At 38.6% G+C, this 17,135-nt stretch overlaps 2 long non-coding RNA genes across 2 annotated transcripts; both read right to left on the bottom strand.

Moving 5' to 3' along the window:
* Window positions 1-847: 847 nt before the first annotated feature.
* LOC113354576 lies at window positions 848-1,813 on the bottom strand. Its single transcript, XR_003361962.1, has 4 exons — window positions 1,636-1,813; window positions 1,470-1,504; window positions 1,107-1,142; window positions 848-964 (listed from the first exon to the last, which is right to left on the bottom strand). It is a non-coding gene; the product is annotated as an uncharacterized LOC113354576 (long non-coding RNA).
* A 10,479-nt stretch (window positions 1,814-12,292) lies between these two features.
* On the bottom strand, window positions 12,293-13,182 carry LOC113354583. Its single transcript, XR_003361967.1, has 4 exons — window positions 13,005-13,182; window positions 12,839-12,873; window positions 12,476-12,511; window positions 12,293-12,333 (listed from the first exon to the last, which is right to left on the bottom strand). It is a non-coding gene; the product is annotated as an uncharacterized LOC113354583 (long non-coding RNA).
* Window positions 13,183-17,135: the final 3,953 nt, after the last annotated feature.

Genomic DNA, 17,135 nt, shown 5'->3' with positions numbered 1-17,135 from the left:
TTGGAGAAAAAAAAGGAGCTTGAAGAAGCAGTTATCCCACATTCCGTAAGTGAAAGTACAAACCATCATCGAGAACGAACCCACACAGATGGGAAAAAATTCTTGATGATCGTTGGCGTAGCTGAAATGACGAGAAAAGAGATGGAAACGAAGAAGACACCTTATCTTAAGCTCATAGTCATCCGGCAATTGAGGATTAGATATAGTGGATCCATTTCCCGCCTCATCTGGGGGCGTCTTTGCAATTTGGGAGTATTTCTACAGATATTGGGGGCGGCTAAAGTGACGCCTACGTGCAATTAAAACCAACATGATTAAGGAAGTCGAACAATAGAAGACACGTCCTTTTTCCGCGTCATTGCTAGCAATGCGACTAGGGTGCCTCGTTGAATAACGGAGCTACCTGCATACAGATAAGTTATTTTTCTCGAATCCAATGGTAGATTATCGGTTGAATCCAGACATCAATGGTAGATTATCGGTTGAATCCAGACATCAAATTAAGGCTCCGAAATTTTTCTATTAAAACAAATTAAGAGCGGTCATGTTCTATTATAGAAGAAACAAGGAGACTGCTCGTAGCATTAAAGACGACAAGGATCTATTATAGAAGAAACAAGGAGACTACTCATCGTATTAAAGACGACAAAGACATGGAGGCAGTGAATAGCTGGGTGACGAATGAACGCTGTCAGCATAAGCGTTGTCACCATTAGCCTCATCATCACTGATAATTATTATGTGTGGTGCAGCTCCCGTCTCCATGGCTGCAGCACGAGTGGGGAGATCGGCATTGGACATACCGGTGGCATCCGAAAGGGTGTTGGGAAAGTCCCTTGCTGCTGCACGACGAATGAGAGTGTAAGGAACACATGCACCGCCACGAATCATGGTTGTGTGACGTACAGGACCAATGCTCTTTGAATCATTCTTGGAATCGTTGATTTCTTTTGGTGAAGCCATTCTGTGCATGAAGGAACCAAAAGAAGAGACATGAATATATATACAAGTATCTAATAAAGAGATATTTGTATGTATACTAAAACCAGGGAGGTTAATAGAGTGCATGTCAAAGTCATTACAAGAGAAAGAAGGATAGTTCATACCTTGAACAATGTAAATCTTTTGAGAAGATTGTAGTGCTGTGTTAGAAACAAAAAAATCACGAGTTGATCAGTTAACGGAAGCTGGATTAAAGAAGAAAAGGGTAGTTATATATATAAACATGGTTGCTTGAGTAATGAAACAAGGTGATGTCGTTTGCATCTCCATCAGTAAAACGGAGTACAGTTCGAGAAGGAGTTTTCGCAAGGAAACAATGGTTCTTTCATTAACGGACAAGATAGAAAGCGTCTACAGATTCCCAGTAAAGGGATGTATGTGAATTTACTAGGGTGATTGACGTTAAGAGAATGAAGAAGCAAAAAAGTTAATGTGCGATTACGGGAGAACGAACTGAGGTTTCATACCTTGATAACTACCAGCCCTTGAGAAGGTAATGCCGCTGTTTGGAATACACAGAACAAGAAGAAAATCAGCTGACTTTGCCAGTTCGAAAGAAAACACTAAATAGTGCAGCCAAGAGCACATTTACAAAAGCTGAAAGTGGGAGATCAAGATCCTAAAGAACCCTACAGAGTGGCGAAATAATTTTTAAAATATCAACTACTCGTCACGATCGTTAGGAAGCGTCGTATGTTTCCTCATCATTGGAAGAATCATTGGCGTGCATTACTTCCAGAGCTTCATTAACCTCAACATTTTTAATCTCGAGAACACCATGATGATCTTTAAGCCTTGCGTTGTCATACTGATAATTCTACAATGCAAGCTCCTGGATCCATTCCAGGTTGGCTATGGATTCTGAACGAAGTTGTCCAGTTCGTTGAAGGAGGGAAAGCCCCTGAAAATAGCAAGGAGTCGTAGGAGTGATTGTCAGCAAGCGGCATGCCCGATTCGACGATTCCACGAGCAACAACGGGATCACTCACGGCAAAGTCCTTGCTTCAGATGTGATATCACGATTGTTTTTCATCCGTATTTATATTGGAAAATAACGGTGACATGCAAGCAATAAAGCCTAAGAGTTCGGTAAGATTGAAGTTTCAATAGAAATCAAATTCTTAGTTCGAAAGGGAATTGGATCTCTATCGGCTATGGGAATTGTCGCTGATTGAACACGGTATGACACACACCATAGCTGGAGTACGCGTAGAAGTTGGAAAACGCTAGCAGTGTACCAGTTTGATCACTTGCAAGCAGGTGAACATAGTACATGGAAATAGAAAGACAGGCTAGGAGTTTTAAGCGGAGTCAAACTCACAGTTACATGAGTAGTTGGGTTACTATCATCCGTGGATATCAACACTGGTTGGACACGCCATGAAAAGCGTTTTTTCTATACTATGAGGGACGAACGGTGACGTATGCGTTAACCAAATGTTCCAAAGTCGAGACGTGACGGTGTACGTACCAGTTGGAAAGGACTGACATCATTTCATGTGGCCACAAAAGGAAGGAATTAACATTTCCTCGATTTAGTCACAAAAAGAGAGGTGAATGCACATGTTAAGGTCACGAACAAACATGGGCTACGTAGTTTTGATTCATAAATGAACTATGATTTTAGGCATATCAAAAACATTCAAAGCATACAAAATAGTTTTTACATCCTAGGTGACCTTATAAGGGTTGTCTATTGGGTAGTTCAATTACCTATATATCCTTGAACCTAAAATAAAAAAATAAACTATCCTAAATATCTCTTCTTTTTCCTCCAAACAAACCACCTTCCTTTTCTCTCAGAATATTTTTTTTCATCACTGTAATTAATTATCGATTCGTGAAAATTCGATCATCGGTTAAATTGAACTATATAATGGATCGTACAAAGAAAAAAGCAAACGTCAGGTATTCTAAATCCTCTTCCAATCCATGAATTAAAGAAGAAGAACCAATTGAAGATGAAAGTGTAAAAACTATAATTGAACCAGAAATTGAATCGGAAATTCAACCATTTGAAGCTCCAAATATTGAAATGAGGATAAGAAGGTATTCCCTACAAACCCAATCTTTTATTTGTTGTTTTTCATGGATTGAATGGGTTAAATTGCTAAAAACTTAGGATTTTTGAAGGTTATAGTAGCGGGTTCGGCTGATAATTGAGTTGAGTTTTGAGCCGAACTGTTCTTGAAAATTCACCCTGAAAGTGTCTATGAACAGTTCGACTAAACCGTAAATGTCAATTTTTAGCCGAATCCCAAAATGTATATTGAATACGTCCCAGAACAGTGTCAGGTTCGGCTAATACCTTGCAAACCTTCCCGGCCGAACCTGAGAAGTGAAATTTACCTCAGGTGGTTGTCAGGTTCGGCTGACTCGATTAGATCACTTTCAAGCCGAACCTCTCTCTGTAAACACTTCGAAAATATTGATTTGCAGGCTCTAGGTTCGGCTAGATCGTGTTGTTAAGTTATCAGCCGAACCTTCTCTTTACACACTCAAGTTTTTCGATCTTGTTTTGGCCATAACGTTTTCGTCCGATGTCGGAATGACCTCATACTTTTTGCATTGTGTTTGTCTTTTCATTCTCTTGAAGTTGAAGATAATATCTAATTGATTTTAATGAGTTTAATATGTACCTTGGTATTCTCCATCATTAGACTTCACTTTCTTAACACTTTTAGTAATTTCCACCTTTTTTGTTTGGTTCATCCTATGAAAAGGCTACACAATATAAAACATATGTAATAAAAATCCTAGAACAACTCCTAAATGTGTATGAACTTAAGTGTTTGATGGAAAATCAGTATCATGTTCGGCTGATGTGATTTTTTGAATATGAGCCGAAGTTGGAAAAATATATAGTTCGGCTGATACGATATTTAGAGTGAGAACCGAACCTAACTCTTAGGAATAAGTTCGGCTTGTTATTAGACTTTAATATAAGCCGAACTAGGATCTTGCAAATAGGTTAGAAGTTGGAAAATGAAGGTTCGGCGTATAACGTTAACAAATTCAGCTAGCCGAACTGTTCATCAATTTAGTGGGTTCGGCTTATATTTTCAAGCCGAACATAGTCCTGGTTCGCCGAACCATGATGAAAAATACAATTTTTTGATTATTTCAAGCTACAAAAGTGAGATTAAATATAAAATAGAAGTGTACATGTGTGTTAGAAGCATTGGGTTCCTCATTTATGTATTCATCATCTGGATTTGGCTCATAAAAATCATCATCTTGAGTTTGAGTTTGTGTAAAATCATTCTCATAATCTAAGAAATCAGCCATTTCTGGATCATTGTTGTAGTTGATATGTATTTTCCTAGGTTTTTTAGATAAAGAATGACCTCTCCTCATCCTCCATTGAATCAAGAAGAAAATTTTTCTCACTTTCTCCTTCACCTTCTCTCCTTCTCAATAAAAACTTTGATTTTTTCCCCAAATTTTTTCATCTTAACAAACCTTTATAATACTTAAAATTATCTTAATCACTAATCCAGATTACTAATACTAATACGTAAAGGGTACATTTGCCATTACAAAAAAATTTGGTGAAGGGGATTTCTGATTTTGTTATTTCACATCCTTTTTTGTCTTTATTCAGTATGCCTAATAATATTTCAGTATGCCCAAAATCATAGTTCTTATGAATTCAGTTTTTGGGCTTATAATACCAAATTACTGTTGGAATTCCGTATAAAGCCCAGCAGGACGAATATGGATCTGGCAAGCTAAGGGAGAGAGATTACAGGTACGTATTACGTTATTTAAGAATGGTAAATTAACATGAGCATATTTTGCAGGAGAAATCATGCCGGATGTGCACTATAATGTGCCATGATTCATTCGTGCAGGTTATGTACATACCGCCGTCGAGTGTAGTCTTATTCTTCTTAACTCCTCAACAAGTTGAGAGTTAAGAGGGGGTGATGTTTGTACCCAATTCAAATAGTGTACGTGCGTTCCGCACAAGCTATTTAATAACGTCAGACTGTGGGTTTATTGTGGAAACCCACAGGGCTTATTGAAGAAGCCAGGCCGGACTTATTAAGGAATTCTGGAGGTTTATTGTGGAAACCAGACTGTGGGTTTATTGTGGAGACCCACATGGCTTATTGTGGAAGCCAGGCCGGACTTATTGTGGAAGTCCGGAGGTTTATTATGGAAGCCAGACTGTGGGTTTATTGTGGAGACCCACAAGGCTTATTGTGGAAGCCAGGCTGGACTTATTTTGGAAGTCTGAAGGTTTATTATGGAAACCAGACTGTGGGTTTATTGTGGAGACCCACATGACTTATTTTGGAAGCCAGGCCGGACTTATTGTGGAAGTCCGGAGGTTTATTATGGAAACCAGACCGTGGGTTTATTGTGGAGACCCACATGGATTATTGTGGAAGTCAGGCCAGAATTATTGTGGAAGTCCGGAGGTTTATTATGGAAACCAGACTGTGGGTTTATTATGGAAACCCACATGGATTATTGAGGAAGCCAGGTCTAGCTTATTGTATAAGTCCAAATGACTTATTGTGGAAGTCATTTTGAGATAGACACAAATCTTGGAAGATGGAAAAGGATCTTCCAAGATAATTACAAATCTTAAAGAGATAGATACGAATCTTTCAAGATAAATACAAATGTTGTGGGGACATACACAAATCTTGGGAAGATAATATGGATTATCCAAGATAGACTCAAATCTTGTCAAGATATAAAAGGATATTTCAAGATAGATATGGATTTTCAAGGATAAGTACAAATTTTGATGGTTATTCTGGATAACTAGAAATTTAGGGTTATTATGGAACACAATTAGGGTTTTATGCCTATAAATAGAGGCTAAAATCCATCTCAAAAGGTACATAATTTCTATTCCTTTTCTCCACAACTCACCTGCTTAAGAACTCCCTCTGACTTTAGCATCGGAGTGTCTTTGCAGGTACCCCCACCTTTTCAACATCAATCACAGTTTTCATCAACAATTTTTGGAGGACGTGGATCTAGGGCGTAGATTCAATCCATATATACACATCTTGAGGAGTGTTGGGGTAAATATTCTTGCACTAACATCTTTTGGCGCCGACTAAGGGGCCTACGAGAAAAGATCATGTTCTCCGAGAGAAAGAAATTGTTCCCAAACGATTATTGAAACTAGGGTTTCAAAATCATTGTGACCAAAAAGTTGCAGAACATTTCTGAACTTTCTCAAAGAGTTGTAGAAAGTTTCTGAACTTTTCAGAAAGTTGCAGAAAGTCTCAACGTTGTGATCCATAAAGTTGCAGAAAGTCTGAACGTGGAGATCCAGAAAGTTGCTGAGAGTTTTGAAAGTTGCAGAAAGTCTGAACGTTGCGATCCAGAAAGTTGCTGAAAGTTCTGAATGATACAAAAGGTTGCAGAAAACCAGAACGTTGCGATCCAGAAAGTTGCTGAAAGTTCTGAACGATCCTGAAAGTTGAAGAAGGTTTCTGAACGTCTTCAGAAAGTTGACAAAGATCCAAAAAAGTTGCTGAAAGTTCCGAAAAAGTTGTTAAAACCAAGGTTAACAAAGAAAGAATAGAGATGAATACTTTAGGAATGGACATTGATGCACCTACCGGAAATCCTTCGAGTTAGCAAGTAAATAATCAAAATCTGAGGAGCGCTGTCGTCCAAGTGAACCAAGACGAAAGTGACGGGATGGAAGCGTCAGTTTCATCAACGTCATCTCGTTCTCGTTCGGAGAGATCCAATCCAAGATTCAGGGGGAACAATGTTTTGACACATAGATCACCACCCCCAACCACTAACAGAAAACTCCATCATCAAGGAGAGTTTCAAGGTCATCACCCGAGCATCCAGGAGCGTCGTCAAGAAGACATTGATAACAGAGGTGTGCGTACTCGAGTTAACGATCCACCGGCTGTGCAAGATAATGTCCCACCTGCTGCACAAGTTAACAATCCACAAGAGGTTCCTATTGACTTGACAGTATGTGAGCGTTTGCAAGAGATATAAAGAAGAAAAAAAAAGCGGCTCAAAATCGCATTGGAGAAAAGAAAGGAGCTTGAAGAATCATCTATCCCACATTCCGGAAGTGAAAGTACAAACCATCATCGAGAACGAGACAACCCACGCAGATGGGACGAAATTCTTGATGATCGTTGGCGCAGCTGAAATGACGAGAAAAGAGAAGGAAACGAAAAAAACACCTTATCTTAAGTTCATAGCCATCCGGAAATCGAGGATTGGATATAGTGGATTCATTTCCCGCCTCACCTGGAGGAGTCTTTGCAATTTGAGAGTATCTCTACAGATATTGGGGGCGGCTAAAGTGACGCCTACATGCAATTAAAACCAACATGGTTAAGGAAGTCGAACAATAGAAGACACATCATTTTTCCGCGTCATTGCTAGCAATGGCGACTAGGGTGCCTCGTTGAATACCGTAGCTACCTGCATACAAATAAGTTATTTTTCTCGAATCCAATGGTAGATTATCGGTTGAATCCAGAAATTTTTTTATTAAAAACAATTAAGAGCGGTCATGTTCTATAGAAGAAACAAGGATACTGCTCGTCGTATTAAAGACGACAAGGATCTATTATAGAAGAAACAAGGAGACTTCTCATCGTATTAAAGACGACAAAGACATGGAGGCAGTGAATAGCTGGGTGACGAATGAACGCTGTCAGCATGGGCGTTGTCACAAAGTACATAACTTGTTTGGCTCAAATTACATCATGTTTGATGTTTCGATAAGAAAACTAAAATTTTTGCCTATGCCTTGGTTTTAACTGATCATAATGGTTCTATTTATAACTTTACAGGAGGAACATGGAGATGTCTTAATTTAGGAGAAGCTGAGACCAGAGCATGCAGAGAAGTTGCAAGATGGGAAAAAGAAAATGGAATAGACAACATCATCTTCTTAAATGACAACCTCAATGTGATTAATGGAACGAAGAGGAGAAATTTTGCAGTCAATTGGAAATGTAAAGCTTTTCTGCAAAAAGCTTTAAGCATTAACAATTATTTTGCTTCTTCTTATTTTTATTACATCAAGAGGGATTGTAACTTCGTTGCGGGTAGAATAGCGAAACGTTTAAACAAGTTTAGTATCGTTTCTCTAGATTCTAAGTATTGGGACACAGGTAGGAAAGAAGACTTTTTAAAGAATGTTTGTAATATGAATGAGGTAAGGTTTGCTTAGTGTTTTAATATATTTGCTTTTATCAAAAAAAAAGAAAGAAAAAAAAAAGATGTGTTATGGCTAGGACGGGTAGAACCAAAATCACATTCACCCCTCAAAATTTGGCGACCACACCCGGAGGCTCGTGCCTAGTGTAGCCATCCAATTCTCACAACATCCCACGCCTTCCTTCTCTTACAACGCCTATCTCCTTTCTGACCATTGCATCCCACTCACGCGCTAATATGAGCTCGAAAACCAACTTTATTTCTTCTGCGTCTCTGCCTCTTTCAGTTATTCTCTCTCTAAAGGAATGTCTAGCTTTTTCCCCAAAATCACCTAGGCGTTGATGATTTTTACTGCAGATGGTGTAGATACAAAATATAAGCATCAACACGTGGCACTTGATTAAGGCATCAACAACATACAACTCTATATCAACATACACTACAACTATTCTTTGTTAGCTTAATTATTAAGCTAAGGATATTATAGTAATTAGATTTGTACCTCTTTCCTTTATAAAGAAAGATATTAGGTTAGAAAAAAAGGGGCTGCTCTCTTTTTCATCTGTTTTACCTCTTTCACTAGTAGAGATCCTCATTAATGGAGGATATTCATGTACATAATAAAATCATTAACCCGTGGAGATAGGCCTGAGTATGCCGAACCACGTTAAATATGGTGTCAACATTCAATATCTCTCACCCCATTCTTCTTACATTTCATTTATCATTTCATTGATTTTGTTTTCACCATTAAATCAAATTTGGTTGTGCTACTGGATTTTCAGTAGTCACAATTTGGCGCTAAAAACAAGGAGAGATGTTAAAGAATTTTTTTCTCCTGTATTTTATTCAAATCAAGTCTATCCAGTGAAGAATCTAATTCTTTTTCTTATACTTCGGTGAAGAATTTACTTCGATGAAAAATAAATCAAATATCACCAGATCTATGAAGATATCAACAGATCTAAACACCAACCCATATCATTTATTCCTCGTTAAAAAATATCCCATCCTTCCATTTTATTTACCGATGGAAACTACTAAATGCTTTGATTACTCGCCGGTACAGGAAAGTAGAAGTGTACCCAGTTGGAAACCCGACGTACATAGAATCACGATGCTCAGTTGGAAACCCGACGTACATAGAATCACGATGCCACATAGAACGATTGTGTTACCGCACCACATGAGAAGTCGTTATATTATGAGTAACTTGTTTGGAAGAAATCTAATATACTAGGTGTTTGTATCCTATTCAAATAGTGTACGTGCATGCCACACAAGCTATTTAATATTGTCAGACTGTGGGTTTGTTGTGGAAACCCACATGGCTTATTGAGGAAGCCAGGTCGGACTTATTAAGGAAATTCGGAGGTTTATTGTGGAAACCAGACTGTGGGTTTATTGTGGAGACCCACAGGGATTATTGTGGAAGCCAGGACGGACTTATTGTGGAAGTACGGAGGTTTATTATGGAAACCAGACTGTGGGATTATTGTGGAGACCCACAGGGCTTATTGTGGAAGCCAGAGCGGACTTATTGTGGAAGTACGGAGGTTTATTATGGAAACCAGACTGTGGGTTTATTGTGGAGACCCACATGGCTTATTGTGGAAGCCAGGTCGGACTTATTGTGGAAGTCCGGAGGTTTATTATGGAAACCAGACTGTGGGTTTATTGTGGAGACCCACAGGGCTTATTGAGGAAGCCAGGTCTATCTTATTGTATAAGCCCAAATGACTTATTGTGGAAGTCATTTTGAGATAGACACAAATCTTGGAAGATGGACAAGGATCTTCCAAGATAATTACAAATCTTGAAGAGATAAATATGAATGTTTCAAGATAAATACAAATGTTGTGGGGATATACACAAATCTTGGGAAGATAATATGGATCATCCAAGATAGACTCAAATCTTGTCAAGATATACAAGGATCTTTCAAGATAGATATGGATCTTCAAGGATAAGTACAAATCTTGATGGTTATTCTAGATAACTAGAAATTTAGGGTTATTATGGAACCCAATTAGGGTTTTATGCCTATAAATAGAGGCTAGAATCCAACTCAAAAGGTACACAATTTCTATTTCTTTTCTCCACAGCTCACCTGCTTAAGAACTCCCTCTGAATTTAGCATCGGAGTGTCTTTGCAGGTACCCCCCACCTTTCAGCATCAATCACAGTTTTCATCAACAATTTTTGGAGGAAGTGGATCTATGACGTAGATCCAATCCATCTGCACACATGTTGAGGAGTTTTGGGGTAAATATTTTTGCACCAACATCTTTTAGCGCCGACTAAGGGGACTACGAGAAAAGATCGTGTTCTCCGAGAGAAAGAAATTTTTCCCAAACGATTATTGAAACTAGGGTTTCAAAATCATTGTGAGCAAAAAGTTGCAGAACGTTTCTGAACTTTCTCAAAGAGTTGTAGAAAGTTGCAGAAAGTCTCAACGTTGTGATCCATAAAGTTGCAGAAAGTCTGAACGTAAAGATCCGGAAAGTTGCTGAGAGTTTTGAAAGTCTGAACGTTGCGATCCAGAAAGTTGCTGAAAGTTTTGAACGATCCAAAAAGTTGCAGAAAGCCATAACGTTGCGATCCAGAAAGTTGTTGAAAGTTCTGAACGATCCTGAAAGTTGCAGAAGATTTCTGAACGTCTTCAGAAAGTTGAGAAAGATCCAAAAAGTTGCCGAAGTTCCGGAAAAGTTGTTAAAACCAAGGTTAACAAAGAAAGAACAGAGATGAATACTTTAGGAATGGACGTTGATGCACCTACCGGAATCCTTCGAGTCAGCAAGTAAATAATCAAACTCTGAGGAGGGCTGTCATCCAAGTGAAACAATACGAAAGGGACGGGATGGAAGTGTTAGTTTCATCAACGTCATCTCGTTCTCTTTCGGAGAGATCAACTCCAAGATTCGGAGGGAACAATGTTTTGACACATAGATCACCACCCCCAACCACTAGCAGAAGACTCCATCATCAAGGAGAGTTTCAAGGTCATCACCCGAGCATCCAGGAGCGTCGTCAAAAGGATATTGCTAACGAGGTGTGCGTACTCGAGTTAACGATCCACAAGATGTGCAAGCTAATGTCCCACCTGCTGCACAAGTTAACAATCACAAGAGGTTCCTATTTCTTGACAGTATGTGAGCGTTTGCAAGAGCTATAAAAAAAACGTCTCAAATTCGTATTGGAGAAAAAAAAGGAGCTTGAAGAAGCAGTTATCCCACATTCCGTAAGTGAAAGTACAAACCATCATCGAGAACGAACCCACACAGATGGGAAAAAATTCTTGATGATCGTTGGCGTAGCTGAAATGACGAGAAAAGAGATGGAAACGAAGAAGACACCTTATCTTAAGCTCATAGTCATCCGGCAATTGAGGATTAGATATAGTGGATCCATTTCCCGCCTCATCTGGGGGCGTCTTTGCAATTTGGGAGTATTTCTACAGATATTGGGGGCGGCTAAAGTGACGCCTACGTGCAATTAAAACCAACATGATTAAGGAAGTCGAACAATAGAAGACACGTCCTTTTTCCGCGTCATTGCTAGCAATGCGACTAGGGTGCCTCGTTGAATAACGGAGCTACCTGCATACAGATAAGTTATTTTTCTCGAATCCAATGGTAGATTATCGGTTGAATCCAGACATCAATGGTAGATTATCGGTTGAATCCAGACATCAAATTAAGGCTCCGAAATTTTTCTATTAAAACAAATTAAGAGCGGTCATGTTCTATTATAGAAGAAACAAGGAGACTGCTCGTAGCATTAAAGACGACAAGGATCTATTATAGAAGAAACAAGGAGACTACTCATCGTATTAAAGACGACAAAGACATGGAGGCAGTGAATAGCTGGGTGACGAATGAACGCTGTCAGCATAAGCGTTGTCACCATTAGCCTCATCATCACTGATAATTATTATGTGTGGTGCAGCTCCCGTCTCCATGGCTGCAGCACGAGTGGGGAGATCGGCATTGGACATACCGGTGGCATCCGAAAGGGTGTTGGGAAAGTCCCTTGCTGCTGCACGACGAATGAGAGTGTAAGGAACACATGCACCGCCACGAATCATGGTTGTGACGTACAGGACCAATGCTCTTTGAATCATTCTTGGAATCGTTGATTTCTTTTGGTGAAGCCATTCTGTGCATGAAGGAACCAAAAGAAGAGACATGAATATATATACAAGTATCTAATAAAGAGATATTTGTATGTATACTAAAACCAGGGAGGTTAATAGAGTGCATGTCAAAGTCATTACAAGAGAAAGAAGGATAGTTCATACCTTGAACAATGTAAATCTTTTGAGAAGATTGTAGTGCTGTGTTAGAAACAAAAAAATCACGAGTTGATCAGTTAACGGAAGCTGGATTAAAGAAGAAAAGGGTAGTTATATATATAAACATGGTTGCTTGAGTAATGAAACAAGGTGATGTCGTTTGCATCTCCATCAGTAAAACGGAGTACAGTTCGAGAAGGAGTTTTCGCAAGGAAACAATGGTTCTTTCATTAACGGACAAGATAGAAAGCGTCTACAGATTCCCAGTAAAGGGATGTATGTGAATTTACTAGGGTGATTGACGTTAAGAGAATGAAGAAGCAAAAAAGTTAATGTGCGATTACGGGAGAACGAACTGAGGTTTCATACCTTGATAACTACCAGCCCTTGAGAAGGTAATGCCGCTGTTTGGAATACACAGAACAAGAAGAAAATCAGCTGACTTTGCCAGTTCGAAAGAAAACACTAAATAGTGCAGCCAAGAGCACATTTACAAAAGCTGAAAGTGGGAGATCAAGATCCGAAAGAACCCTACAGAGTGGCGAAATAATTTTTAAAATATCAACTACTCGTCACGATCGTTAGGAAGCGTCGTATGTTTCCTCATCATTGGAAGAATCATTGGCGTGCATTACTTCCAGAGCTTCATTAACCTCAACATTTTTAATCTCGAGAACACCATGATGATCTTTAAGCCTTGCGTTGTCATACTGATAATTCTACAATGCAAGCTCCTGGATCCATTCCAGGTTGGCTATGGATTCTGAACGAAGTTGTCCAGTTCGTTGAAGGAGGGAAAGCCCCTGAAAATAGCAAGGAGTCGTAGGAGTGATTGTCAGCAAGCGGCATGCCCGATTCGACGATTCCACGAGCAACAACGGGATCACTCACGGCAAAGTCCTTGCTTCAGATGTGATATCACGATTGTTTTTCATCCGTATTTATATTGGAAAATAACGGTGACATGCAAGCAATAAAGCCTAAGAGTTCGGTAAGATTGAAGTTTCAATAGAAATCAAATTCTTAGTTCGAAAGGGAATTGGATCTCTATCGGCTATGGGAATTGTCGCTGATTGAACACGGTATGACACACACCATAGCTGGAGTACGCGTAGAAGTTGGAAAACGCTAGCAGTGTACCAGTTTGATCACTTGCAAGCAGGTGAACATAGTACATGGAAATAGAACAGGCTAGGAGTTTTAAGCGGAGTCAAACTCACAGTTACATGAGTAGTTGGGTTACTATCATCCGTGGATATCAACACTGGTTGGACACGCCATGAAAAGCGTTTTTTCTATACTATGAGGGACGAACGGTGACGTATGCGTTAACCAAATGTTCCAAAGTCGAGACGTGACGGTGTACGTACCAGTTGGAAAGGACTGACATCATTTCATGTGGCCACAAAAGGAAGGAATTAACATTTCCTCGATTTAGTCACAAAAAGAGAGGTGAATGCACATGTTAAGGTCACGAACAAACATGGGCTACGTAGTTTTGATTCATAAATGAACTATGATTTTAGGCATATCAAAAACATTCAAAGCATACAAAATAGTTTTTACATCCTAGGTGACCTTATAAGGGTTGTCTATTGGGTAGTTCAATTACCTATATATCCTTGAACCTAAAATAAAAAAATAAACTATCCTAAATATCTCTTCTTTTTCCTCCAAACAAACCACCTTCCTTTTCTCTCAGAATATTTTTTTTCATCACTGTAATTAATTATCGATTCGTGAAAATTCGATCATCGGTTAAATTGAACTATATAATGGATCGTACAAAGAAAAAAGCAAACGTCAGGTATTCTAAATCCTCTTCCAATCCATGAATTAAAGAAGAAGAACCAATTGAAGATGAAAGTGTAAAAACTATAATTGAACCAGAAATTGAATCGGAAATTCAACCATTTGAAGCTCCAAATATTGAAATGAGGATAAGAAGGTATTCCCTACAAACCCAATCTTTTATTTGTTGTTTTTCATGGATTGAATGGGTTAAATTGCTAAAAACTTAGGATTTTTGAAGGTTATAGTAGCGGGTTCGGCTGATAATTGAGTTGAGTTTTGAGCCGAACTGTTCTTGAAAATTCACCCTGAAAGTGTCTATGAACAGTTCGACTAAACCGTAAATGTCAATTTTTAGCCGAATCCCAAAATGTATATTGAATACGTCCCAGAACAGTGTCAGGTTCGGCTAATACCTTGCAAACCTTCCCGGCCGAACCTGAGAAGTGAAATTTACCTCAGGTGGTTGTCAGGTTCGGCTGACTCGATTAGATCACTTTCAAGCCGAACCTCTCTCTGTAAACACTTCGAAAATATTGATTTGCAGGCTCTAGGTTCGGCTAGATCGTGTTGTTAAGTTATCAGCCGAACCTTCTCTTTACACACTCAAGTTTTTCGATCTTGTTTTGGCCATAACGTTTTCGTCCGATGTCGGAATGACCTCATTCTTTTTGCATTGTGTTTGTCTTTTCATTCTCTTGAAGTTGAAGATAATATCTAATTGATTTTAATGAGTTTAATATGTACCTTGGTATTCTCCATCATTAGACTTCACTTTCTTAACACTTTTAGTAATTTCCACCTTTTTTGTTTGGTTCATCCTATGAAAAGGCTACACAATATAAAACATATGTAATAAAAATCCTAGAACAACTCCTAAATGTGTATGAACTTAAGTGTTTGATGGAAAATCAGTATCATGTTCGGCTGATGTGATTTTTTGAATATGAGCCGAAGTTGGAAAAATATATAGTTCGGCTGATACGATATTTAGAGTGAGAACCGAACCTAACTCTCAGGAATAAGTTCGGCTTGTTATTAGACTTTAATATAAGCCGAACTAGGATCTTTCAAATAGGTTGGAAGTTGGAAAATGAAGGTTCGACGTATAACGTTAACAAATTCAGCTAGCCGAACTGTTCATCAATTTAGTGGGTTCGGCTTATATTTTCAAGCCGAACATAGTCCTGGTTCGCCGAACCATGATGAAAAATACAATTTTTTGATTATTTCAAGCTACAAAAGTGAGATTAAATATAAAATAGAAGTGTACATGTGTGTTAGAAGCATTGGGTTCCTCATTTATGTATTCATCATCTGGATTTGGCTCATAAAAATCATCATCTTGAGTTTGAGTTTGTGTAAAATCATTCTCATAATCTAAGAAATCAGCCATTTCTGGATCATTGTTGTAGTTGATATGTATTTTCCTAGGTTTTTTAGATAAATAATGACCTCTCCTCATCCTCCATTGAATCAAGAAGAAAATTTTTCTCACTTTCTCCTTCACCTTCTCTCCTTCTCAATAAAAACTTTGATTTTTTCCCCAAATTTTTTCATCTTAACAAACCTTTATAATACTTAAAATTATCTTAATCACTAATCCAGATTACTAATACTAATACGTAAAGGGTACATTTGCCATTACAAAAAAATTTGGTGAAGGGGATTTCTGATTTTGTTATTTCACATCCTTTTTTGTCTTTATTCAGTATGCCTAATAATATTTCAGTATGCCCAAAATCATAGTTCTTATGAATTCAGTTTTTGGGCTTATAATACCAAATTACTGTTGGAATTCCGTATAAAGCCCAGCAGGACGGATATGGATCTGGCAAGCTAAGGGAGAGAGATTACAGGTACGTATTACGTTATTTAAGAATGGTAAATTAACATGAGCATATTTTGCAGGAGAAATCATGCCGGATGTGCACTATAATGTGCCATGATTCATTCGTGCAGGTTATGTACATACCGCCGTCGCGTGTAGTCTTATTCTTCTTAACTCCTCAACAAGTTGAGAGTTAAGAGGGGGTGATGTTTGTACCCAATTCAAATAGTGTACGTGCGTTCCGCACAAGCTATTTAATAACGTCAGACTGTGGGTTTATTGTGGAAACCCACAGGGCTTATTGAGGAAGCCAGGCGGGACTTATTAAGGAATTCTGGAGGTTTATTGTGGAAACCAGACTGTGGGTTTATTGTGGAGACCCACATGGCTTATTGTGGAAGCCAGGCCGGACTTATTGTGGAAGTCCGGAGGTTTATTATGGAAACCAGACTGTGGGTTTATTGTGGAGACCCACAAGGCTTATTGTGGAAGCCAGGCTGGACTTATTTTGGAAGTCTGAAGGTTTATTATGGAAACCAGACTGTGGGTTTATTGTGGAGACCCACATGACTTATTTTGGAAGCCAGGCCGGACTTATTGTGGAAGTCCGGAGGTTTATTATGGAAACCAGACCGTGGGTTTATTGTGGAGACCCACATGGATTATTGTGGAAGTCAGGCCAGAAATTATTGTGGAAGTCCGGAGGTTTATTATGGAAACCAGATTGTGGGTTTATTATGGAAACCCACATGGATTATTGAGGAAGCCAGGTCTAGCTTATTGTATAAGTCCAAATGACTTATTGTGGAAGTCATTTTGAGATAGACACAAATCTTGGAAGATGGAAAAGGATCTTCCAAGATAATTACAAATCTTAAAGAGATAGATACGAATCTTTCAAGATAAATACAAATGTTGTGGGGACATACACAAATCTTGGGAAGATAATATGGATTATCCAAGATAGACTCAAATCTTGTCAAGATATAAAAGGATATTTCAAGATAGATATGGATTTTCAAGGATAAGTACAAATTTTGATGG

Source organism: Papaver somniferum, chromosome 2 (genome assembly GCF_003573695.1).
Source record: "Papaver somniferum cultivar HN1 chromosome 2, ASM357369v1, whole genome shotgun sequence".
NCBI classification, from domain to species: Eukaryota; Viridiplantae; Streptophyta; class Magnoliopsida; order Ranunculales; family Papaveraceae; genus Papaver; species Papaver somniferum.
Note: the sequence above shows the minus strand (reverse complement) of the source record. Positions and strands in the feature narration are given on the sequence as shown.